The sequence below is a fragment of the Panthera onca genome, chromosome A2, assembly GCF_046562875.1.
Source record: "Panthera onca isolate mPanOnc1 chromosome A2, mPanOnc1 haplotype 2, whole genome shotgun sequence".
Classification (NCBI taxonomy): domain Eukaryota; kingdom Metazoa; phylum Chordata; class Mammalia; order Carnivora; family Felidae; genus Panthera; species Panthera onca.
In genome coordinates, this window is record NC_138340.1 from 156765024 (window position 1) to 156790823 (window position 25800).

The 25800-nt window shown below is 40.6% G+C and overlaps 1 non-coding gene and 1 pseudogene across 1 annotated transcript; both read left to right on the plus strand.

Moving 5' to 3' along the window:
* Nucleotides 1-391: 391 nt before the first annotated feature.
* LOC132679982 (small nucleolar RNA SNORA7) lies at nucleotides 392-531 on the plus strand. The gene has a single exon (XR_009610459.1). It is a non-coding gene; the product is annotated as a small nucleolar RNA SNORA7 (small nucleolar RNA).
* A 38-nt stretch (nucleotides 532-569) lies between these two features.
* On the plus strand, nucleotides 570-1010 carry LOC132679652 (large ribosomal subunit protein eL32 pseudogene; annotated as a pseudogene).
* The last annotated feature ends 24790 nt before the right edge of the window (nucleotides 1011-25800 follow it).

Sequence of the window (25800 nt, forward strand, 5' to 3'; positions counted from 1 at the left end):
CCACCACAGCTTTTGTGTCCCCCTTCAAGTCCCTGAGAGAGAATATCTAATCAGCCTAGCTGATTAGTTTTTAGACATGTCTACTGAACATTGTAAAAGTGTCACATGGTGTGCAGTTAACCCCGCATCTCACATGGACAAAGGAAACAGTCTCCCTTGTGATTCCTCTTTCAATGTCAGGTGCCTGGTTGAATATTCTGGTTTCATGTTTCTGAACTGAGGGGTTCCAGAATTTAGGTATTCTGCAACCTTGGCTGCATATTACAACCACTTCTAAGACATATTTTAAAATTCTGATGCCAAGAACCCATCCCCAGAAATTCCAATATAATTGATTGGGTGAGGCTTCCCAGGTGATTTTATTGTGCACACACATCAAAAACCATGAAGACTTCTCCCAGGATCGTGTCTGGGGAGTGGTTAATATTCTGCCATCTTCGTAAATGGGAGAGAAAGCGAGCCTTGCAGAGGTACCCATTCTACTCCCAGTTTGCTCAGCAGCTGGAGATTGGAAGACAGTCTGCAACAATGTTCAAGGCCTGAGCAGGAAATCTTCCTTCTAGGACTCAATGATACCATCTCTGCTTCTTTCCTGAAGGCATAATGGCTGCCCTCAGACCTCTGGTGAAGCCCAAGATCATTAAAAAGAGGACAAAGAAGTTCATCTGGCACCAGTCAGACCAGTATGTCAAAATTAAGTGCAACTGGCAGAAACACAGAAGCACTGATGATAGGATGCGCAGAAGATTCAAGGGCCAGATCCTGATGCCCAACATGGGTTATGGGAGCAACAAGAAAACAAAGCACATGCTGCCCAGTGGCTCTCAGAAGTTTCTAGTCCACAAGTCAAGGAGCTTGAGGTGCTGCTGATGTGCAACGAATCTTACCGTGAAGAGATTGCTTACAATGTCTCCTCCAAGAACCGTAAAGCCATAGTGGAACGAGAAGCTCAGCTGGCTATCAGAGTCACGAATCCCAATGCCAGGCTGCACAGCAAAGAAAATGAATAGACAGACAGCTTATGTGCACATCACATTTGTTTTAATAAAACCATAAAACTACAAAAAACAAACAAACAAAAAACCATGAAGACTTGCTCTTAGTGCACTGTTGGGAGAATTGATGAGTGGCTTCCTGAGCCTATGACTAATGGCATCCTTCCAGCTTTTGTCATCAGCATCAGCTACTTGCACAGATGCTCTCTGACAACACTCAGCTAATCCTCCATATTTTAGGCCTATATTGCCAAAAACAGACGGTATTGGCTCAAAGGAAGGAAGTAGCTTATTCCCACATACCTATATCTCTCCTTTCAGAATTGCAGAATTCCAGAATGAGAATATACATAATAGGGAATGAGCTCATGGAGAAAGTAAGACAGTGTATAATAAGCTACATTCTCACTGGAATCCCTGGGTTCTATGAACGGGTGGTGACATTGGTATATCGTGTATGCAGTGATCCTGATGCAGCTGACTTTAACAAATAGTACCCTTCTTCTACAACACCGCACCTCCAAGTGTATTCCCCTCTTTTTTGTTCAGAGTCAGTTCCTCCAATGTTCAGTGAGGGGACACCTCCTATCTCGCTTTGTCCCAGCCCCTAAAATGGTCATAACATTAAAGATACAGGTAGTTAAAAAAAAAAAAAAAAAACAGATACAGGTAGTCATTTCTCCATCTAAATCATCTGCCTGTTTGGAATATACTATAAGGGTATGTTTCTTGGGGTACATCCCTCAGCAGTTTAGAAAAACAGTTCCTTCTTCAATAGCTGGTGCAGTGACTCAGTCCTGCCCGGCCTAGTCCTTGACCAGCAGTCACAAGGTTAATTTTCTGTCCCAAAGATTCATGTCTCCTGAATCATCCAAAAACAACACTGTAGAATGAGCCCAATGTCGTAAGTGATGTAGCCCAAGGCTTTCTGGCCTATGCCAGCAGTTAGATATTTACCCCAGGCTTGGACTTCCAAGGTTATAATAGGAAAATAAGGCAAAGCAGTGTACACACAGTTCTGGGAATGTACGTGTTTGGCACCCATATACTGGAGCTCACAGACCCACAGAAAGACACTGACTTATATTGGAAATACCAACACAGAGACACATGTGCAAAGTAATTCCAGACAGACCGTGGTCACCAGCGCTTGGCTAACATGTGAGGTCACACGCACATGTAACTTGCACATCATTCCCCTTCTGATACCTATGACTCATTATCAATACCTGCAGATATTTACATCCAAGGAGAATATGGTGAGCAGCTAAAACTACCTACTTCCCCTCCTTTCTCATCTCCTTAGATATCACCCTATACCTCCAGGGATACGATGCCTTTGCCAGTGGAAAAGGAAGTGTACTTCCTTAAGGAGATGAGCTAGCCAATCTCACTGCTCTTCTCCATACCAAGTGGAAGAGGGGGAGCCCAAATGTAAATCCACACAGTGAAGGCAGGAAGCAAGGCTTAGACATTTTGATGACGAGAGTTTTTTCTCAAATTCTCATCCCTGCCACTACAGAAACAGCGGTCACTACGGAGGGCTGAGAACACTAGTTCAACACACCTTTCTCCCTTTCACCCTTCTCTTCATATTGCTCTGTTTGCCAAAGGTCATTTCATCCAACCCACTGCTTCTGAGAACTGGCAACTGCTACAATAATTACAGGCAAGCTGCCCTATCCTCTCCTTCCACCCCTCTCCAAGGTCTCCCAGAGATAAAGGAAGTTTACCTGAGCAGGCATCAGTCACATGTCTATGCCTGCAGGCTAGAGCTGGGACACAGCCAAAGTAATTCCAGGAATTGGACTTGGACAATATCCTAAGATAACCTCTCTTTTTCTCCAGAGCCTGGGTGAATTGTGTAGTTTGGGACAGGCTGCCTGAAGTTAGGACTCACTCTGTGTCTCCTACTTTCCACCTTCTACAACTGGTTGCCTACAGTTTACCTGAGGTCCAGGCTGGAGTGGAGAGAATCAGTTCTCAGAATTCAGCACGACTCTTCACAGGTGGCCCGACCAGTGCTGAGTGTAAGAAATTATGATTCAGGTCTCAAATTGTGATGATTCAGGTCTCAAAGTTTTCAATGTTAGAGCTCCTTTTGTTCTCTCAGATTTTCCAATCACAGTCATCTATTTCATAAAGAATTTTGAGTTCTACTCTGTGCCAGAAACTGGAGATAGAAAGGAGAATATAGCACAGAACTTGACCTCCAGGATCTCAAAGTATAATGTAATGTGCATCTCTGAGCTCGTATTCTAATAAGTGGAGTGAGGTGGGTGGGGAATGGGCTAAATGGGCGATGGGTATTAAGGAGGGGACTTGTGTTGAACACTGTGAGTTGTATGTTAAGTGATGAATCACTAAATTCTACTCCTGAAACAATATTACACTGTATGTTAACTAACTAGAATTTAAATGAAAATTTGAAGAAAAAAAAAGAGGAGAAGCGATCCCTCTCTTTTTGCTATGGTGTATTTGTTGTTGTTTGTTTTTGTTTCACTGATTTATTTCACAGAGAGAAGAAAGCAAACAAGTGGGTCAATTTTGCCATCTTGAGCTGAAAGTCTCCAATAGCAAAGATTCTAATGGAGATTTAAAGGACAGTATCTCAAAGAAAGAGAGCACTCTGGAGTGGATTACTTTAGTATTTGCTTGGCCCTGTTCCCAGTGTAATAGAGTCCCCTTAAATTATCCCAAGACCTGAAGGACATGCTAATCTAGAAGCTGATGATCTGGAAGAAGAGAAATATGGGTAGTCACCATCCTGACTTGTCAAGAACTGAGAGGTTTCCAAGCTTAAAAGATTTTCAGTGCTAAAATGGAAAGTTCTAGGCAAACCAGGGTACGTTGGTCTCACCCAAAGTGGTGGGATGAAGAAAGTGGGCAGAAATGCCGTAGGTCTCATCTTGATTATTTCCTTAAGTTCTCTGAAAATGTGTCCAGGGCTGGGAAGCAGAAATTTATAGGTAAAGTGAGTACAAGCCAGATGGACGAAGCTCCTAGTTTGGGGGGGGGGGGGGGGGGCGGGGAGCAGTGCAGGATGCAGAGGGAGGAGGACGGTATCAGCAACCATTTGCCAATAGAAACAGAGCTCCAAGACTTAACCAGGGAAAGTATCTGGCGTCCAGTCTTTGCAGATACCACAAAGCAGAAGAGAGGATTAAGAGTGAGAGGGCAGGACTTGGATAAGGACAGTGCCAGGCTGGCAAAAGAGAAGTCAGCAACCATTGTTTCATGTGAGTGAAGTGGTTGATATGGCAAGCAAGTGAAGACAGGTCAATTAAATTGACCTCTGATACAAGGACATTATTTAGGCTATAAAACCAGGAAGAACAGCCCATCTCCTGTCCTGGCAATGTAGTCATGACATGTGCCATTGGGCAGATCCTGTTGACTTTTCCTATAGAAGCAGACTCTGTCGCAAAGGGTACCTGGAAAGGTTAAGAGGATGTGCTGGGAAGCCCTGTCAAGTGGCCTTAAGAGACTCACAAACCACTCTTCCTCCTTTCCATCCCTTCAGAAAACCCAGCGGGCAATGCTTACTCATTCTCCTGTACTTAACTGAGCTACCAGGTTAGATATTAGTCCTGAATTCCTGGAGCAGACGTTGGCCACAAAGATTAAACCATAATTTTAAATTGTGAGGGGCAGCACAGTACAATGAGAAGGGGATGGCTTTTGCAAGTCAAGACACCTAGACATTGATTTAGTCTGGTCACTTACTACCTCTGTCAAATTAACTTGTAGCATTGGTTTAATAGTAGGTATTACATAAGGGGTTTTGTGAGACAGAGACATAACTGTATGAAAATACCAAGCACATGCCAATACATGAGAAAGGGAACCTCCCTTCTTCCCACACAGAGTGACCCAGCTCCCTGTGTGTGTGTGTGTGTGTGTGTGTGTGTATGAATGCATGTGTGATTGTGTATATGTGTGGCTGTGTGACTGTGTATGTGACTGTGTGTGTGTATATGACTGTGTGTATGACTATGTGTGGCACTGTGTGTGTGTGTGTGTGTGTGTGTGTGTGTGTGTGTGTGTTCATGTGACCCTCTGGCTTAGAATCGTAACCAGCGGATAGAAGTCCTCTCTTCTTTCTCATCCTTCCTCGGGAGCTATACTTTAACTGCATGCTGTAGCTCTCATTCCAAAGCCAGAAAGTTTTGACTTCTCCATTTTTTCACAGACTTCCAGCTCAAAAACACACCAGTGGCTTCCATATCATTGTAAAAAGGGCTCTGGAACTTATTTTTTTCTAATTTTGGAGGGACATGAAGCTATCTCTACCTCTGAGATATTCTGCTCCAAAACCCTCTCTCTACCAGGATTGGGTAACTGAGTCAGAAATGATCCCCTCCCCTAATCCCAGAGATAGTTCCTGTGACAAAAACAAACCACAGTGTTTCCTCCAACTGCTCCCAGCTGTGTCTCAATTCTCACCTCTGTCCCCTATCTTCACTTTGCTCCATACACAATGAGCTCATCAGGGACCATGAAAGATCCCAAAGAAAGATGCCCACAGTAGAGGACTAGCATGTGTCTGGAAATGTTTGAAGAATTCTTTAAGAATATAAGCTTCCAGCATAAATCTATGAAAGGGAGGGAACTCTGAGGCCTTCCAAAAAGGAGGAGTCTAGAATTAGAGAACTTTTTAAACAAAATTTTTTTAATATTTATTTTTGAGACAGAGAGAGACAGAGCATGAACGGGGGAGGGTCAGAGAGAGAGGGAGACACAGAATCTGAAACAGGCTCCAGGCTCTGAGCTGTCAGCACAGAGCCCGATGCGGGGCTCGAACTCATGGACCGCGAGAACATGACCTGAGCCGAAGTTGGACGCTTAACCGACTGAGCCACCCAGGGGCCCCTAGAATTAGAGAACTTTATTTTTCCACTTCCTCTTACTTCTCCTGGTCCTCTGGGCTCTTTGTTGCTGAGCAAAGGGAAATGGATAAGACATGATACAGAACTATCTGCTTTATGGGTTTCTAGAGTGTTAAACCTTTGTTCCCAAGTTACTGACCCAAGATACCTAAAAAGAGTGAGAATCTAGACAGGAAGAGGGATGAAGAGGTGGTCATTTCATGACCACCAAAGGTGGCAAGCCAGTCACTTGAACAAGATTAATGGAAGGTTCTATTCTCCTGGGCTGGACTGGCTGGAAAGGCAGGAAACTTCAGGCTTTCCTGATTCTTCCACATTTGTACAGGACCACCTCTCTTAGACTTCAGTTCCTTGTCACTGCTGTCCTCCTTTGGTGTGAATAAATGAGGGGAAGACTGCCTCCCAGCCAAGAGCTGAGCTGCAGGGTGTACAGAGTTTTCAGCAAACACCACCCGGACGTGCTAAAAAGCTGCCAGGTTACATGGAAATTTTAAGATTTACACATTCTTTCTCCCGAACTGAGAAAATTGCTTCCAAGTTTTCAAGAAATTGAAATTCTGAAAGGAATTTATTCACTCATTTGTTCTTTTGACAAATATTTATTGATCACCTATTTGAGAGTTACTGTTCTATGCCTTCTGGATAAAGCAGAAAATGGGAGATAGGAATTCTTTGCCCCTTGAGACTTACATCCTCTTGGAGAGACAAGCAAATCATAAAGAAATATATAGTAAAATGCTGGATTATAAGTGCCATGGTGAAAAATGGAGCAAGCCAGAGGGATAAAAAGAGTCTGAGGGTAATCATTGGAACAAGGTGATGATGGAAGAGCTCCCTGGAAAGGACACATCTGAACAGAGGAGGCTACCATTCAAGTACATTACAGTAGAGGTTACCAAGCAGGAACTGCAGGTACAACTCCCGAGGCAGGAGTTTGCTCGGTGTTTTCAAAGACGAGAAGAAGGCCAAGGCAAATGAAACAGAATAGGGAGAAAAACAATGATAGAAACTGAAATCAGAAAATTTTGTCATAACCAGATCTCTTAGGGCTCCCTAGACCATGAGTGGGGAGGGGCAATGAAATTTATTCCACAGATAATGGAAAGCCATCAGGAAGGGTTTTGTTTTGTTTTTGGAGGCGGGAGTATAAAATCTGCTTTGTTTTTAAAGGATCGCATGCTGCCTGCTATCTGTAGCATAGGTTATATAAGGGTACAGGTGGAAACAAGGAGAACAGTTAGGAAATGTGGCAGTGGTCCAGGTGACAGGTGCTTGGGATCTGACTAAGGGATTGGAATTAGGGATGGGAAATGAGATAGCATTATAAATACCTTTTATGGTAAAACCACAGGATTTGCTGGGAGATTGGATGTGGGTTGCAAGAGAAAGAACATTATCATTGATGACTCCAAAGTTTTGACCTAATCATCTGGGTACTTGGAGATGCCATTTGCTAAAATGTGTGGAAGGCTGTGGGAGGGGTGTTTTGGGAATGCAGAGAATCAAAAGTTTTGACCCGGATGTGTGAAATCTGTGATGCTTTATGACATCCAGTGAACTGTTATGCAGGCTATTAAATGAACATATCTGGAATTCAGGGGGAAAGGTCAGGGCTGGAGATACAATTTGGGAGTCATTACCACATAAAAACCATTAGGATAGATGATCTTAGCAAGTGAGGGTCATCCAAGATTGAAAGCTTAAGGACGAGAAGGACCTGCAAAGGAGATGCAATTATCATACTCAAGCAAAGAATAAAAGTCAGAACACAATTCATGGCATAATGTAATGTAATGGGGAAAAGATGGTGTTTGTTGTTTGAATTAATCACTCTCAATGTGGGTAAGAATGTAGGGTAACTGGCAATGCAATACATTCATTGTTCTAGGAGGTGTCATTTTGGAAAAAGTACTTTGGAACTGGAACTTCTTAACCTAGTAATTCCACATCCAGGAATAATGATTTACTTATTCTTTTATCATCTACAATTTATTGAGACTTTTTCACTCTGATCACTGCTCTAGACACTGAGAATATGGCAGTGAAATACACACACACACACACACACACACACACACACACACACACACAAACTATATCCACCCTCATGGTTCTTATATTCAAGTCAGGGAATTATTACAGTATTCCTTGAAAGAGTTACAATTGAAGATAACTAAATATTTAAATAAGGGGTGGGGTGCCTGGCTGGTTCAGATGGCTAAGGGTATGGCTTCAGCTCAGGTCATGATCTCCCAGTTCATTAGTTCAAACCCCGAATTAGGCTCCGCACTGACAGTGTGAAGTCTGCTTGGGATTTTCTGTCTCTCTCTCTACCCCTACCCAACTCGTGCCCTCTCTCTCTCTCTCACACACACAAAATAAAGAAACTTAAAAACTTTTTAAAATGTTTAAGTAAGGGATTGGTTAAGTAAATAATTTCTGTTCTTATATATTAGGTAGCCTTTAAAATATGAAGAAGATGGGCCACCTGGGTGGCTCAGTCGGTTAGGCATCTGACTCTTGATCTTGACTCAGGTCATGATCTCATGGTTTGTGAGTTTGAGCCCCACATCGAGTTCTGCACTGACAGTGCGGAGCCTGCTTGGGATTCTGTCTCTCCTTCTCTCTGCCCCTCCCCCACTAGTGCTCTCTCTCTCTCTCTCTCTCTCTCTCTCTCAAAATAAAAATAAACAAACTTTAAAATAAATAAAAGGGCGCCTGGGTGGCTCAGTTGGTTGAGCGACTGACTTCAGCTCAGGTCATGATCTCATAGATTGTGAGTTTGAGCCCCGCGTCAGGCTCTGTGCTGACAGCTCCGAGCCTGGAGCCTGCTTCGGATTCTGTGTCTCCCCCTCTCTCTACCCCTACCCTGCTCACGCTCTGTGTCTCTCTGTGTCTCAATAATAAATAAATGTTTAAAAAAATTAAAAATAAATAAATACAATTAATTAATGCAGAAGAAATCCAATTATAGTGGCAAATATTTCTAAACTACTGCACAGCAAACAGTGGTAATATGAACAAAATATACAGTATGGATTCATTTATAAATCATATGTCATGTGTATATGGGCACATGCACATGAGCACACATGTGCCAAGACAATTCAATGAAATACTGGTTTGTGAGTTTTTATTGTTGCTTTTGCTGCTATAGGAAGAACTACGAGATATCATTCCCTCCCCATTCTTATATATGTTGGTGTGCTGAGTCTGAGGCCACAAATTATGTTATCTCTTAGGGATTCGACAGATCAGGGCATAAGAGTGAGTGTATAGACCCAAAGGAGGCTGGTATACTGGGGGAGCTACATAATAGGAATCTAAGTTCATCACCAAAAAGGAAGATTAGCTAGGAAGAAAAGTCTAGTAGCTAGGATGTATTTCCAGATATATTTGATTTAGAGAGATTAAAAAAAAAATTTTCCCTCACATATATATGTATATAGATATACATGCATATGTATATGTATATATATGAAAATCATAAATTTATAAAATTTACAGAATTATAAATTTATAATTATATTTTGGTCAATAAAGAATGAGAAAGAAAAATAGAGTTGAAAGCTGAACTAGAATGAGAACAGTGGTCAAATTATGATGATTTTTGTTTTCTTTTGTTTGGCTACATTTTTTTCTACAATAAGCATTTATAATTTTGCAATGAATTTCAAGTACAGCGAGACCCCAGAAGGAAGAGGGATCACTTTGGCTAAGACCATCAGGAAAGATTCTCTGGAGAAGATGATATCTGTGCATCAGAGCCCTGTGGGTGGAAATGGGGGTGGGTGTAGAATCCTGGGCAGGCAAACATTCACAAATGCAGCAGGTCACAGGGATGTGTTCAGAATATTACAAAAATTTGCCATTCTGTATATGGCACATGCACAGCCTACTCCTCACTTCCCAGGTAGTTGTCTGAGGATGAGGTCTATGTGTGGGATAGTGGAGGAAAGTGTGTAAAAATGCTTCCCTCATGGGGCACCTGGGTGGCTCAGTCAGTTAAGCGTCCAGCTTCAGCTCAGGTCACAATCTCGCGGTCTGCGAGTTCGAGCCCCACGTCAGGCTCTGAGCTGATGGCTCAGAGCCTGGAGCCTGCTTCTGATTCTGTGTCTCCCTCTCTCTCTGCCCCTCCCCCGTTCATGCTCTGTCTCTCTTTCTGTCTCAAAAAGAAATAAACGTTAAAAAAAATTTTTTTAAAAATGCTTCCCTCGTTACCCTCCCTACATCTCTCAGCGTCTTGTTTCAATAGTTTCCTCCAAGATCATCAAAATAATGCAATAATAATGTTCAACTATCTCCTTAACAAACAGTATACTTATTTGAAATATAAGTAAAATCATTTAAATTTTAAAATGCCAAAGCCCTGCCTACCCAGAGATTTTGATTTGGGATTTCTAAGATGGACCCATTATTTTTGTTTTTGTTTTTTACCTGTTCAAGCAGTTCTTATTTACATGGGGGTGTGAGAAACCATGGTCTACTAAATTCTAAAGCTCCAAGCTCATTAGGGCTTCAGCTGAAATTCATTACTAAAAATTCTTGAGGAGGAGGAGCCAAGAAGGCAAAACACCATGGAAGTTTTTTGTGTCTCACGTCCATGAAATACAGCCAGACCAACACTAAACCATCATGCACACCTAGAAAACTGATCTGAGAATTAACACAACAATCTGCACAATCTGAACCACAGAATTCAGCAGGTACGTGGTGCAGAGAGGAGAACTGGGGGAGAGAGAAGCTGCAGAGGGCAGGAAGCTGCCTTTGAATGCAGAGAGAGATGGGGGCTACAGAATACGGGAAAAGCACCTCCACCAAAGCAGCTAGAGAGAAAATGGAAAAGTGGAAACAGCCACAGGGGCTGAACTAAAAGGCAGAAAGGAGAAAAGAGAAAGGAGAGGGTTTAAATTCCACTAGGACTATAAACAGGGGGAGCACAGAGTCTAAAAATCCACAGCTCAATACCTCATGGTGCTCTGGTGAGAAGGGCGAATCCCCAGGAGCAGAGTGGAGTCTGGGTTCTTCAGGCCACACAGGGAGAGGTGGTTCCCCTGCTGGGAGGACACCTGGTAGAGGCTGTGTGGTCCCCCAAAGGCAAGACCCTAGTGGACTCGGGAGAACAACCACATTCGTGGGTGCTGGAACAAGGTCATTAAGGGTGAAGCCTGGTGCCAGGTGTGTGCTGTGATTTTCCATAATCCCTAAGGCACTGCTGCTACACTATCTCATAAACTTTTTCTGGGGCAGGCTGGCACCCAGCCGCAGTCTCTGGGCATCAGCAGTAGCACAGACCTGCAAACATTCCTGGGTGTGGCTAGCACCCGGCCATAGCTCACTGAGACCCTCCACAGGGGGGGCGGAATGGGTCAAAGCTGCAGTCCCTCAGAAGTAAGGGGTCGGGAAAAACAGCCACATCTGAGACAAAACTCAGGAGAGAGGTGCTGCTTGGGGCTTGGTCACGGACTGTATAGAAGTGGGGAGTGGACGGAAGCCAAAGACAAAGGATGGGTGCGCGATTGCTGATTGGGGAGAATAGAGTTCTGATACTAGAGACTGGGTAGCTGGGAGACGCCATTTTCACCGCTGCCGGGCATACACACACCTACAAGCGCCACAACAATCCACCCCAGCAAGTATTAGCACCATCTAGTGGAGAATGGAGCCATTACACTAAGCCCTGCCCAACTGGGCCAACCTCCCTCTTCAGGAACACAAGTCTCTCCGCCTGCTGAGTTTATGGACTATAAAGCGCTTCATACTTTGACTTCTAGGGGAAAACAAAGTTATTTCAGTTATTTCAGTCATATTTCAGTCTGTTCGCTGGTCCTTCTATTCAATTTTCTTTCTTTCCTTCTTTTTCTTTTTTCTCTTTTTTGTTTCTTTTTCTTGACTACAGAGAGAGAAAAATTCATTTTTATTAAAAATATTTTTCTTTAACATTTTTTCTACTATTTTTTACTTTTGTGTAAAATTTTCAAATTCTATATTACCTCCATCATTTCAGTGTATTCATTTTTTGAAATTTTCAAACGATTTCCTTTTTTTCTTTCCCTTTTTTTCTCTAATCTATCAAGCCCCTTTCAACACCCAGACCAAAACACATCTAGGGTCTAGCATCATTTATTCGATTTTTTGCGTGTGTGTGTGTTTTTAATTTTTTAATTTTAATGTTTTTAATTTTAATTTTGTTTACCTCATTAATTCCTTTTCTCCCTTCAAAATGACAAAACAAAGGAATTCATCCCAAAAGAAAGAGTAGGAAGAAACGACAGCCAGGGACTTAACCAACACAGATACAAGCAAGAGGTCTGAACCAGAATTTAGAATCCCGATAACAAGAATACTAGCTGGAGTCAAAAATAGATTAGAATCCCTTTCTGCAGAGATAAAAGAAGTAAAAGCTAGTCAGAATGAAATAAAAAAATGTTATAACTGAGCTGCAATTTCGAATGGATGCCATGGCAGCAAGGATGGATGAGGCAGAACAGAGAATCAGCAATATAGAGGACAAACTTAAGAAGAATAATGAAGCAGAAAAAAAGATGGAGATTAAGGCAAAAGAGCACGATTTTAGAATTAGAGAAATCAATGACTCATTAAAAAGGAACAACATCAGAATCATAGGAGTCCCAGAAAAGGAAGAGAGAGAAATAGGGGTAGAAGGGTTATGTAAGCAAATCATAGCAGAAAACTTTCCTAACCTGGGGAAAGATACAGACCTCAAAATTCAGGAATCACAGAGGACTCCCATTAGATTCAACAAAAACTGACCATCAACAAGACATATCATAGTCAAATTCACAAAATACTCAGGTGAGGAGAGAATCATGAAAGCAGCAAGGGAAAAAAGTCCTTCACCTACAAGGGAAGACAGATCAGGTTTGCAAGAGACCTATCCACAGAAACTTAGCAGGCCAGAAAGAAGTGGCAAGATATATTCAATGTACTGAATCAGAAAAATATGCAGCCAAGAATTTTTTTTATCCAGCAAAGCTGCCATTCAAAATAGAAGGAGAGATAATAAGTTTCCCAGACAAACAAAAATTAAAGGAATTTATGACCACTAAACCAGCCCTGCAAGAAATATTAAGGGGGACTCTCTGAGGGAAGAAAAGATTAAATAAATAAATAAATAAATAAATACCAAAAGCAGCAAAGACAAAAAGGACCAGAGAACACCACTAGAAACTCCGACTCTACAAGCAACATAATGGCAATAAATTCATATCTTTCAGTATTCACTGTAAATGTCAATGGACTAAATGCTCCAATCAAAAGACATAGGGTAACAGAATGGATAAGAAAACAAGATCCATCTATATGCTGTTTACAAGAGACCCACTTTAGACCTAAAGACACCTTCAGATTGAAAGTAAGGGGATGGAAGGGCACCTGGGTGGCTCAGTTGGTTAAGCGTATGACTTCAGCTCAGGTCACGATCTCGCGGTCCGTGAGTTTGAGCCCCACGTCGGGCTCTGGGCTGATGGCTCAGAGCCTGGAGCCTGCTTCTGATTCTGTGTCTCCCTCTCTCTCTGCCCCTCCCCCGTTCATGCTCTGTCTCTCTCTGTCTCAAAAATAAATAAACTTAACAAAAAAATTAAAAAAAAAAAAGAAAGTAAAGGGATGGAGAACCATCTATCATGCTAATGGTCAACAAAAGAAAGCTGGAGTAGCCATACTTATATCAGACAATCTAGACTTTAAAATAAAGACTGTATCAAGAGATGCAGAAGGGCATTATATCATAATCAAAGGGTGTATCCACCAAGAAGACCTAACAATTGTAAACATTTATGCACCAAATGTGATAACACCCAAATATATAAATCAATTAATCACAAACATAAAGAAACTCATTGATAGTAATACCATAATAGTAGGAGACTTCAACACCCCACTCACAGCAATGGACAGATCATCTAATCAAAAAATCAACAAGGAAACAATGGCTTTGAATGACACACTGGACCAGATGGACTTAACAGATATATTCAGAACATTTCATCCTAAAGCAGCAGAATATACATTCTTCTCCAGTGCACAAGGAACGTTCTCCAGAACAGACCACATACTGTGAAACAAATCAGCCCTCAACAAGTACAAAATGATCGAGATCATACCATGCATATTTTCAGACCACAACACTATGAAACTCGAAATCAACCACAAGAAAAAATTTGGAAAGGTAACAAACACTTGGAGACTAAAGAACATCCTACCAAAGAATGAATGGGCTAACCAAGAAGTTAAAGAGGAAACTAAAAAGTTCATGAAAGCCAATGAAAATGATAACACCACAACCCAAAACCTCTGGGACACAGCAAAGGCGGTCATAAGAGGAAAGTATATAGCAATCCAGGCCTTCCTAAAGAAGGAAGAAAGATCTCAGATACCCAACTTAACCTTACACCTTGAAAAGCTGGAAAAAGAACAGCAAATAAAACCCAAAACCAGAAGAAGACAGGAAATAATAAAGATTAGAACAGAAATTAATACTATCAACACCAAAAAAAAAACAAAAACAAAAAAAAAAAAAACCCAGTAGAACAGATCAATGAAACCAGAAGCTAGTTCTTTGAAAGAATCAACAAAATTGATAAACCACTAGCCAGTTTTATCAAAAAGAAAAAGGAAAGGACCCAAATAAATAAAATCAAGAATGAAAGAGAAGAGATCACAACCAACACAGCAGAAATAAAAACAATAATAAGAGAGTATTATGAGCAATTATATGCCAATAAAATGGGCAACCTGGAAGAAATGGACAAATTCCTAGAAACCTATACACTATCAAAACTGAAACAGGAAGAAATAGAAAATTTGAACAGACCCATAACCAGTAAAGAAATCAAATTAGTAATCAAAAATCTCCCAAAAAACAAGAGTCCAGGGCCAGATGGCTTTCCAGGGGAATTCTACCAAATATTTAAGGAAGAGTTAATACCTCTTCTCTTAAAGCTGTTTCAAAAAAAGGAAAGGAAAGGAAAACTTCCAAACTCTGTTTTTGAAGCCAACATTACCTTGATTCCAAAACTAGACAGAGACCCCACTAAAAAGGAGAACTATAGACCACTTTCCCTGATGAACATGGATGCAAAAATCCTCAACGAGATATTATCCAACTGGATCCAGCAATATATTTAAAAAATTATTCACAACGGGGGCACCTGGGTGGGTCAGTCGGTTGAATGTCCGACTTCAGCTCAGGTCATGATCTCACAGTTTGTAGCTTTGAGCCCCACATCAGGGTCTGTGCTGACAACTCAGAGCCTGGAGCCGGCTTCAGGTTTGGTGTCTCCCTCTCTCTCTGCTTCTACCCTACTCATTCTCTGTCTCTCTCTTCCCTCAAAAATAAATAAACGTTAAAAAAAAATTATAAAAAAATTTATTCACCACAACCAAGTGGGATTTACACCTGGGATGCAGGGCTGGTTCAATATCCACAAAACAACCAATGTGATTCATCACATCAATAAAAGAAAGGACAAGAACCATATGATCCTCTCAATAGATGCAGAGAAAGCATTTGACAAAATAAAGCACCCTTTCTTGATAAAAACCCTCAAGAAAGTAGGGTAGAAGGAGCATACCTCAAGATCATAAAAGCCAGATACAAAAGACACAATGCTAATATCATCCTCCATGGGGAAAAACTGAGAGCTTTCCCCCTAAGGTCAGGAACAAGACAAGGATGTCCACTCTCGCCACTGTTATTCAACATAGTATTAGAAGTCTTAGCCTCTGCAACCAGACAACACAAAGAAACAAAAGGCATCCAAATCAGCCAGGAGGAGGTCAAATTTTCACTCTTCACAAATGACATGATACTCTATATGGAAAACCCAAAAGATTCCACCAAAAAAACCCACCAGAACTGATTCATGAATTCAGCAGTCACAGGATATAAAATCAATGCACATAAATCGGCTGCATTCCTATACACCAACAATGAAGCAACAGAAAGAGAAATCAAGGAATCGATCCCATTTAAAACTGCACCAAAAACTATAAAATACCTAGGAATAAATCTAACCAAAGAGGTGAAAAATGTATACACTGAAAACTATAGAAAGATTATGAAAGAAATTGAAGAAGACACAAAGAAATGGAAAAAGATTCCATGCTCCTGGATAGGAAGAACAAATATTGTTAAAATGTCGATACTACCCAAAGCAATCTACATATTCAACGCGATCCCTATCAAAATAACACCAGCATTCTTCACACAGCTAGAACAAATAATCCTAAAATTTGTATGGAGCCAGAAAAGACCCCGAATAGCCAAAGCAATCTTGAGAAAGAAAACCAAAGCAGGAGCATCACAATCCCGGACTTTAAGTTATACTACAAAGCTGTAATCATTAAGACAGTATGGTACTGGCACAAAAACAGACACTCAGATCAATGGAACAGAATAGAGAACCCAGAAATGTACCCACAAACGTATGGCCAACTAATCTTTGACAAAGCAGGAAAGAATACCCAATGGAATAAAGACAGTCTCTTCAGCAAGTGGTGCTGGGAAAACTGGACAGCGACATGCAGAAGAATGAACCTGGACCACTTTCTTACACCATACACAAAAATAAACTCAAAATGGATGAAAGACCTCAATGTAAGACAGGAAGTCATCAAAATCCTTGAGGAGAAAGCAGGCAAAAACCTCTTTGATCTTGCCCGCAGCAACTTCTTACTCAACATGTCTCCAGAGGCAAGGGAAACAAAAGCAAAAATGAACTATTTGGACCTCATCAAAATAAAAAGCGTCTGCACAGCGAAGGAAACAATCAGCAAAGATAAAAGGCAACTGACAGAATGGGAGAAGATTTTTGCAAATGAAATATCAGATAAAGGTTAGTATCCAAAATCTATAAAGAACTTATCAAACTCAACACCCAAAAAACAAATCATCCAGTGAAGAAATGGGCAAAAGACATGAATAGACACTTCTCCAAAGAAGACATCCAGATGGCCAACCGACACATGAAAAAATGCTCAACATCACTCATCATTAGGGAAATACAAATCAAAACCACAATGAGATACCACCTCACACCTGTCAGAATGGTTAACATTAACAACTCAGGAACAACAGATGTTGGCGAGGATGCGGAGAAAGAGGATCTCTTTTGCATTGCTGGTGGGGATGCAAGCTGGTACAGCCACTCTGGAAAACAGTATGGAGGTTCCTCAAAAAACTAAAAATAGAACTACCCTATGACCCAGCAATTGCACTACTAGGTTTTTATCCAAGGGATATAGATATGCTGTTTCAAAGGGACACATGCACCCCAATGTTTATAGCAGCACTATCAACAATAGCTAAAGTATGGAAAGAGCCCAGATGTCCATCGATGGATGAATGGATAAAGAAGATGTGGTATATATATACAATGGAGTATTACTCAGCAATCATAAAGAATGAAATCTTGGCATTTGCAACTAAATGGATGAAACTAGAGGGTCTTATGCTAAGCGAAATTAGTCAGTCAGAGAAAGACAAATACAATACGACTTCACTCTTATAAGGACTTTAAGACACAGACCAGACGAACATAAGGGAAGGGAAGCAAAAATAATATAAAAACAGGGAGGAGGACAAAACATAAGAGACTCTTAAATATGAAGAACAAACAGAGTTACTGGAGGGGTTGTGGGAGGGGGGATGGGCTAAATGGGTAATGGGCATTAAGGAATCTACTCCTGAAATCATTGTTGCACTATATGCTAACTAATTTGGATGTAAATTAAAAAAATAAAATTATTTTTAAAAAACCCTTGAAAACCCACTTCAGTGCAGGGTTACTATATCTTTAGGCTTGTTTTCAACCATCTTCCTGGATATCTCTTTAGCATTCAGGTTTCACTCAAACTGTTGATCCCCAAGAATTTAGCCTTTAACCAATGTATTTTATGATCTCTATACCATTGATGGCATCTCAGAATTTCCTACAGGGCTTTATAAAAATACCACATTCCTATGTCATTTCATGAAACTTCTAAATCAAAACTGTTGGGTCCAGAGTCCAGCAATCTGTTTTATTTTTATAGCTACACCAGAGATTTGGATACAGCCTGCCTAACACTGGCCTACTGGCCTACACTGGCCTACATAGAGGTCACCAGCTTCTCCTTTGGTCTACAAAGTCTCTGCCAGACTTAGGTTCTTCTGGGCCTGAGCCATTCAGACTTCTTCCTTCCTGCTATGACCTAGTTATACCTTAAACCTCTGCTCCAGGCTCCCCCACCTAGGTACTCTCCAGGTTCCCATCCCCATGGATAATGTAGGTCTGAGGTTTTCATTCATTCATGAACAGATACCTTTGTATAACTCAATGTGAGGAATAGTTTTCTCAACCTTGGGCACTAAAATCTCTGCTAACTGGCTGATTAAAAATGTGGCTATATAAGAACATCTTTGTAACATCAACATTGGAGTACCATATGTGATGGAGGTGATGAAAAAAAATAATAATTTGAGAGGAATTTGAACACTGCCAAAAGATATGTGTAAGTATAATGGCCCAGAGAGGGGGAAATGTTAGCCAGTCAAAAAATATGGCATCCTGGGCAAGGAGCAGCACAGGGCTTATGTTAAACCCTTCTGACTCTTGCATCACTAACCCAACAGCAATAGCACATGAATGGGAGCTGTTGTTACTCCAAGGGAAGGTCAAGAAGATTTAAAATCATCCTGAACCAAAATATAACACGTGGCAGTTTAAATTCCTTCTTAATAATTGAAGAGTGAACAGGTGTAACATAGTCTGTGGAGTGGGAAGGTACCCTATTCTCACACAGTACCAGACATAGAATCCTGAAAGGTCATTGCCACACTCAGGAAAATGTAAATCCTTGAAGCAAACCAGTGCCTTGACTTAGTGAATAGCCGGGTGGAATGTTTTAGTCTGTGTGAGTCAGGTGCGTTGAGAACAACAGCTTACACTCTTTTAAAAAATCTGCAAGAAGAAATCTTGCTGAGTCTAGTAAAATATCCATAGAAGCACAAATTTCTACTGACAAATAAGCAGATACTCCTGATTTCATTACCAAGGGACATCTCCTCATTATTCAGGCCTACAAACTCCTTCCCACTTCGGATCCTGTAACACCAGCCACTACTAAATATTTGACCAGGGGCGCCTGGGTGACTCAGTTGGTTAAGCATCTGACTCTTGATTTCCATTCAGGTCATGATTTCACGGTCTGTGAGATCAAGCCCCGAGTCGGGCCCCACACTGACAGTGCAGAGCCTGCTTGGGATTCTCTGTCTCCCTCTCTCTCTCTCCCTGCCCCCCACTCCATTCATGTGCTCTCTCTCAAAATAAAAAAATAAACTTAAAGAAATAAAGATTTGGCCAAACATCCAAATTTGAGAAAGGCTCCAAAAAACCGTTTACTATAGTAACTATTCTGGTTGCAACTTCAGATAAATTCCCCCAGTATATTTTCTTCATGAAAATTAAGCTACATCCATGTGATGAAAGTACATGCTTCAGTTGAAAATAGTAATAAATGCCATTTTTGAGCACTTAACATGAAAGGCAAAGAAATTAGTACAGAATCACACTGCTTGCTAGAGGCACAGCTAGGCTTTACACTCAAGTCTACCTGATGTTAAGACCTGTGTTTGCGACTACTCTGCTACTTTGCCTACTTCCAAATGAGGAATAATTTATAATTACATGGAAAATAATTACATAGGTATTTCACATTGGGTATATATAAACAGGAAATAAGCTTGTGAAAATGGCCTCATTATCGTTAGTCCTTAGGTAAATACAAATAAAAACTACAATGAGATTCAGTTACACACATTCCAGAATAACTAACAACAACAACAGCAACAACAAAAACAGACAAAATAGAGTTGTGGGTGAGGATGCAGAGTGACTGGACTTCATACATACCGCTGGCTGGATGAATATCGGAAGATTTTTTTGGCACTAGCTAAAGATGAACAACTGGTACCCTATAAACACTGGATGCCTCATGACCAGTCAGTTCCATTCCCACTTGCAGTCAATTCTGCAATAACACTCATTTTGAAAATTTGAATTTGTTTCAGTTTGATTGATTTATTAGGGAACAATTTGCACGTTGTTCCCCAATGGGTGGCTCAGTCGGTTGAGTGTCCGACTCTTGATTTTGGCTCAGGTCATGATCTCATGGTTCATGGGATTGAGCTCAGTGTGGGGATCTGCACTAACAGCACAGAGCCTGCTTGGGATTCTCTCTCTCCCTCTCTCTCTGCCCCTCCCCTGCTCACACACACACACTCTCTCTCTCTCTCTCTCTCTCTCTCAAAATAAGTAAATAAACATAAAAAAAAAAGAAACACAAGATGGAATAATAGAACCTGTACCCAGCTGAAACAATCCACAAAGTAATACCCAAAATACACTCAAACATCCACCAGGTACCTCAGTCCACTGGGTGTGTTATCCTACAAAGTTGTATTTTATTATCTGTTTGTAACTACAACCTTTTCTGTATAAACAAACACACACTCAACATCCCAAATATATCTCAGTGTCCTGGTTCAAAATGCCAAGGACTACAAACAAAAAAAGACAATACTATTTATATGTGAGGACCTTAAAAGAAATCACCAAATCCTGTATAAGTGGCTCCTTTTAGTGCTCTTAGTTGCTGGTTTAGTGATTTCAAACATCACTATAATTTCCAAAGCCTTCAGCCCTTGGGGGAAACCACAAGTGCAGATGAGAAAGCCACAAAAAAGTTTCCAGCCATGATCCTAAAGTTAATTGAGGAGGAAAGCAACACACTGAAATAACAATTGCAATTTTGAGGAAAACCTTGAAAGACCCACAATCCAAAGGCAAAAACAAAACAAAACAAAACATGCCCAAGTATTTAAAGGTTGTGGAAGATCAGAGGCCAATATCAAAGCAAGGAAAGTCACACCTACTCATATCTGGTGTTACAACCTTTCACCTGATTTCAGATAATCCTCTGCCCACCATTTCACAATAACCCACAAGCTACTACCTTCCACGATGAAATGTCATGTCTTCTTCAAGGTAAAGTATCATATTCATTAGTGTTTGTGTAATTATCTGACATGTAATATTACACTATTTTTTAAACATTAGGTCCTTCTTTTTATTTTTTGTATCACTGACAATATTTTTTAGTATTATGTGCTCTTTCAAGCACACACATAACTTCATAGAAGCTAGAGGGCGAATTATGTACCATACATTAGCTTCCAATTGCTGCTGTAACAAATTATCATAAATTTAGTGGCTTAAAACAACACAAATGGATTATCTTACAGGTCCAGAGCTCATAAGTCCTAAATCAAGGTGTCAGCAGGTCTCTGTTCCTTCTGGAAGCCCTAGGGAAGAATCTGTTTCCTTTTCCAGATTTTAGAAGCCACCTATATCTCTTGGCTTGCAGCCTCTTCCTTGTATCTCTCTGACTTCTGCTTCTGTCATCATATCTCTTCTCACTCTAACTCTCCTGACTCTCTCTTTCTCTTATAAGAATTTTTATAATTACAATGGGCCGACCCCAGGTAACCCAGGATAATCTCCCCATCTCAAGACCCTTAATTTAAAGATATCTAGAGAGTCCTTTTTGCCATATAAAGTAACATAGAGGCTCCAGGGATTAGAACACAGACTATCTGAGGTGCCATTATTCTGTCTACTACTCAGAATATATCCTCCAAACTTAATATAAATAAGCTAAAATCAATAATTTTAAAAATCCTATATTTTTATCTTGATTATTGTGATAGTATATCACAGGTATATGCATATATCCAAAACTCATCAAATTGTGTGTTTTAAATATGTGAAGTTTTTTTATAGATGAAACATACCTCACTAGAGCAGTTAGAAAAATCTTATATTTGGAAAATAAGGCCTATTTCTTTTTTTAATTTTTTTTTAATGTTTATTTATTTTTGAGAGAGACAGACAGAGTGTGAGCAGGGGAGGGGCAGAGAGAGAGAGGGAAACACAGAATCTAAAGCAGGCTCCAGGCTCTGAGCTGTCAGCACAGAGCCCGATGTGGGGCTCGAACTCACAAATCATGAGATCGTGAGATCGTGACGTGGGCTGAAGTTGTTCGCTTAACCGACTGAGCCACCCAGGTGTTCCCAGACTACTTGATTTTTAACCCCAGCTCTGCCAGTTACTAACTTTGCAACCTTGAGCAATTTACTTTCTCTCTCTAGGCCTCAAATTCTTCATCCATAAAATGAGGATAATACTTAAGTTATATGATCTTTTTAAGCAATAGATGAATTAATATGTTAACCACTTAGCAGAGAATCTGACTTATAGTAAGCACTGTATAAATATTTGCTCTCATTGTTGTTTTTGCTATTTGAAGAAGCTGTATACAATAATCCTAGGGTATGTGATTCTCTTTTTTTTTTTTTTTTTTTTTAAACGTTTATTTATTTTTGAGACAGAGAGAGACAGAGCATGAACAGGGGAGGGGCAGAGAGAGAGGGAGTCACAGAATCTGAAACAGGCTCCAGGCTCTGAGCTGTCAGCACAGAGCCCAACGCGGGGCTCGAACTCACGGACCGCGAGATCTTGACCTGAGCCAAAGTCGGACGCTTAACCGACCAAGCCACCCAGGCGCCCCTAGGGTATGTGATTCTCAAGGCAGTAGGAGACAAAAGGAGCAGAGCTCTACTTCTGCATCTTGTATAGCAGAAGGGAGGGTCATATGTCAAAAGTACTCAGTGTACAAAAAGTGTTGAGAATGGGGAAACACCATGGTGTTGAATACAGTACACTGACAAGAGAGACAGGAGAAATCTCTAGTAGCTACCTTTAAGAGGAAAATGTGGGGATCAAGGAAGACACTAAGAAATGTGTCTGTGTACTATAATGTGTAAAACTTCTCCATACCCCCAAACTATAATTATAGTAAAGAACTTTTATATTATTCAAAACTTCTGAATCAAATTTGTATTTTTTTCATTTTTAGGTGTGTTTGCTTGGATGCTTTTTTTTTTAATGTTTATTTATTTTTTAGAGAGAGAGAGAGAGAGAGCAGGGAAGGGGCAGGTAGAGAAGGAAAAAGAGAATCCCAAGCAGGCTCTGTGCTGACAGCACAGAGCCTGACGCAGAGCTTGAAGCCACAAACCATGAGATCATGACTTGAGCCGAAATCAAGAGTCAGACGCTTAATTGACTGAGCCACCCAGGTGCTCTGGATGCTTTTTAAAATCTATGGGAAGACAGAAATAGGTCTCATGACTGCCTGCTCCATTTAGGTTAACCCTATAACATACTTAGTTGTCCTCAATAAACAGAAACTAATATTAGAATTCTGATCACAGCCTATTAAATTTGTTATTTTGACTGCCTCCCCCATTATATTCTGTCTCATTCATTTCTGTATGCCCATCACCTTAAGCCTCTCTGTAAAGGTAGGTGCTTAATCAATATTTGTAGAATACATCAACTGAAGGAACTAGGTAGATGATGGGTAGAGAGATGAATTCATAAAAGAAAGGATGAATGCTAAGATTGTTACATCAACTTTATGGGAAAACACCCTAGAATGGTCAGCCATAGAAGATAAATGTGTACTTAGAGTAGGCCTTGTACTTACCTACTTTGGGACTCTATTAGTATTTGGGCATGCCTCATTGTGGCCTTGTCCTCACTGGTAGGCAATGGAGTAGTTAAAAGCTCAGGTTCTAGAGCCAGACTGCCTGCATTCAAATTCTGGTTTGTCCACATGTACCATAAAGTTAGTGATGTGAAGTCTTAGGGCCCCTTACTTACAACCTCTTCCAAAGCCCTGTGTATGTATTTCATATTTGAGAATTTGCATTCTATTTCTGAAACAGGCTCCCAATATTGTAAAACAAAACTTTCAGATTCTACAAAACGTGGATCCAACATTGGCTCCACCACTTACTGGCTCTGTGACTTGAACTCAATATATTTATTTGCTATGTGCCTCCATTTCTCCATTTGTAAAATGGAATAAGCTGGCATCTACTTCATAGCATTGTTTTGAAAATTGAGTTAATACATGTGAAATGTTTAGCACAGTGTCAGGCACATAGTACACGTTCACTATGTATTGGCTTCTTTAACTCCCTTTTGTGGTCATTCCTTATCTCCCTCTTGTGTGAGCCCTGTCAGACCTAGGATCACCTTTCTCTTCACAAATTTAGCCTGTGGCAAGTTTCTCTTTAATCCTTAATCCCTTCCCCTTGCTCCCGTACATTCTCTTTTATGAGCTTCTTGAATTGTTTACAATCTGATTTTATCAATCTCTATTTGTTTTTTGAAACCTACTGGACCTGTTCATTACTTAGAGGACACGACAGTTTCAGCTTCATTTTTCTCCCCCTGGGAGCCATCTGCTAGATCAGTTTCCTGAACAACAGCATGGAGAAGATGATATTATTCTCAAGCTTTTATCATAAATAACATTCTAAACACTTCCCTGCATACCATCTATAGAACTGCAACAATTACTTACATTCTATCTTCCCTCAGAAAACTTGGTCTTTCCAGATATATTAAACCCCATGAATACTGACGCCTCTTTGTCAACTGGGGAGACACATGGATTTTTGCTGGTGGACTTGCTTCATTCCTAAAACCAAGTTAAAACCAAGGTTTGCCTGATACTGTTCATCTCCATCCAGATCTTTGATGCAATGTGGGTAGGCATTGAAGAAACTATGTTACAGCAATCTATTGGCTTATTGGCCCCCAAATCATATCAGTTTCTAGAATAAATATCTATTGCCGATTTAGTCAAAATTACTTAACCAATATCTGCATACATTTACATCAAGCTAAAATACCCTGGAGTCCTATATTTGGACATACATGATGGAGTGAAAGATAAAATGTGGTCATTCCTACTAACCCTTAAGGCAGATTCACCATGTTCCATTAGTCTGTGGATATCATTTTCCACAATACCCTTGACCAATGTGACCATCACTTTAAAAAATAATGATTTTTAAACTAATATATACTTAAATATCATCATGAAGTGCCTCTCCAAATTATGTTCAATAGACAATAATCTGTCTTATACCCCGGGATATTACCACCTAGTGAAGTGACACCAAAGAATGTTGAAGCCCAGCAAAAATGACATTAAGAATTCAGTACAACTTGCCTAGATGCCATATCTTCTCTACTCCACATTTGTCCTTCCCATCTGAAATGCCTGCTATATTGTGGGTTTAGAACCTGATTTCACCCCCAAGTTTCAAATACACTTGCAACCAATATGGGTTCCAACCCTTTCAACATTTATTGCCCTTTCCCAAACACCAGCTGTATTAGGATTCTCAAATAGAACCAATAGAGTGTGTGTGTGTGTGTGTGTGTGTGTGTGTGTGTGTGTGTGTGTGTGTTACAGTCTCTGAAATTAAGGACTCAACAATCACACACATCTTCATGTCACCCAGTTATATGGCCTTAATTCCCCATCATCCAGATCAGCCCACCTCTAGTTTTCTCCTCTCTTATGATTGGTGGTAACCCCTAGGAGAATCCTAATCACCCTAGCAGCCCTACAAAATTTTTTGAAGAACATCTCCTCTTGAACTTACCATAAGGGGATAGCAAAAGTTTCCTACAGCTGTGATCTGAAACCTGCTACCCACAGCTGGGCTCTGCCTCTAGAGACTAGGGGAGCATACTGTAGCTAAAGCTACATACAGCATGCATATGATTATGAGGGAAAAGAAAACATTTGCATAAGAGGGAAGAGCTTTTGAGGTCTTTTGAGGTCCTGGACACTCTGTGAAATTCTGACATACCAAGTAAACGAGGAAGGATAATCTCTTTTCTCAGACACTAACACTGTAGACGAATGTTGACTTTTTCCATAGGAAAACAAACTTCAGCTCAACAAGGAAAGATCATGAGTGGGAAGGGTAT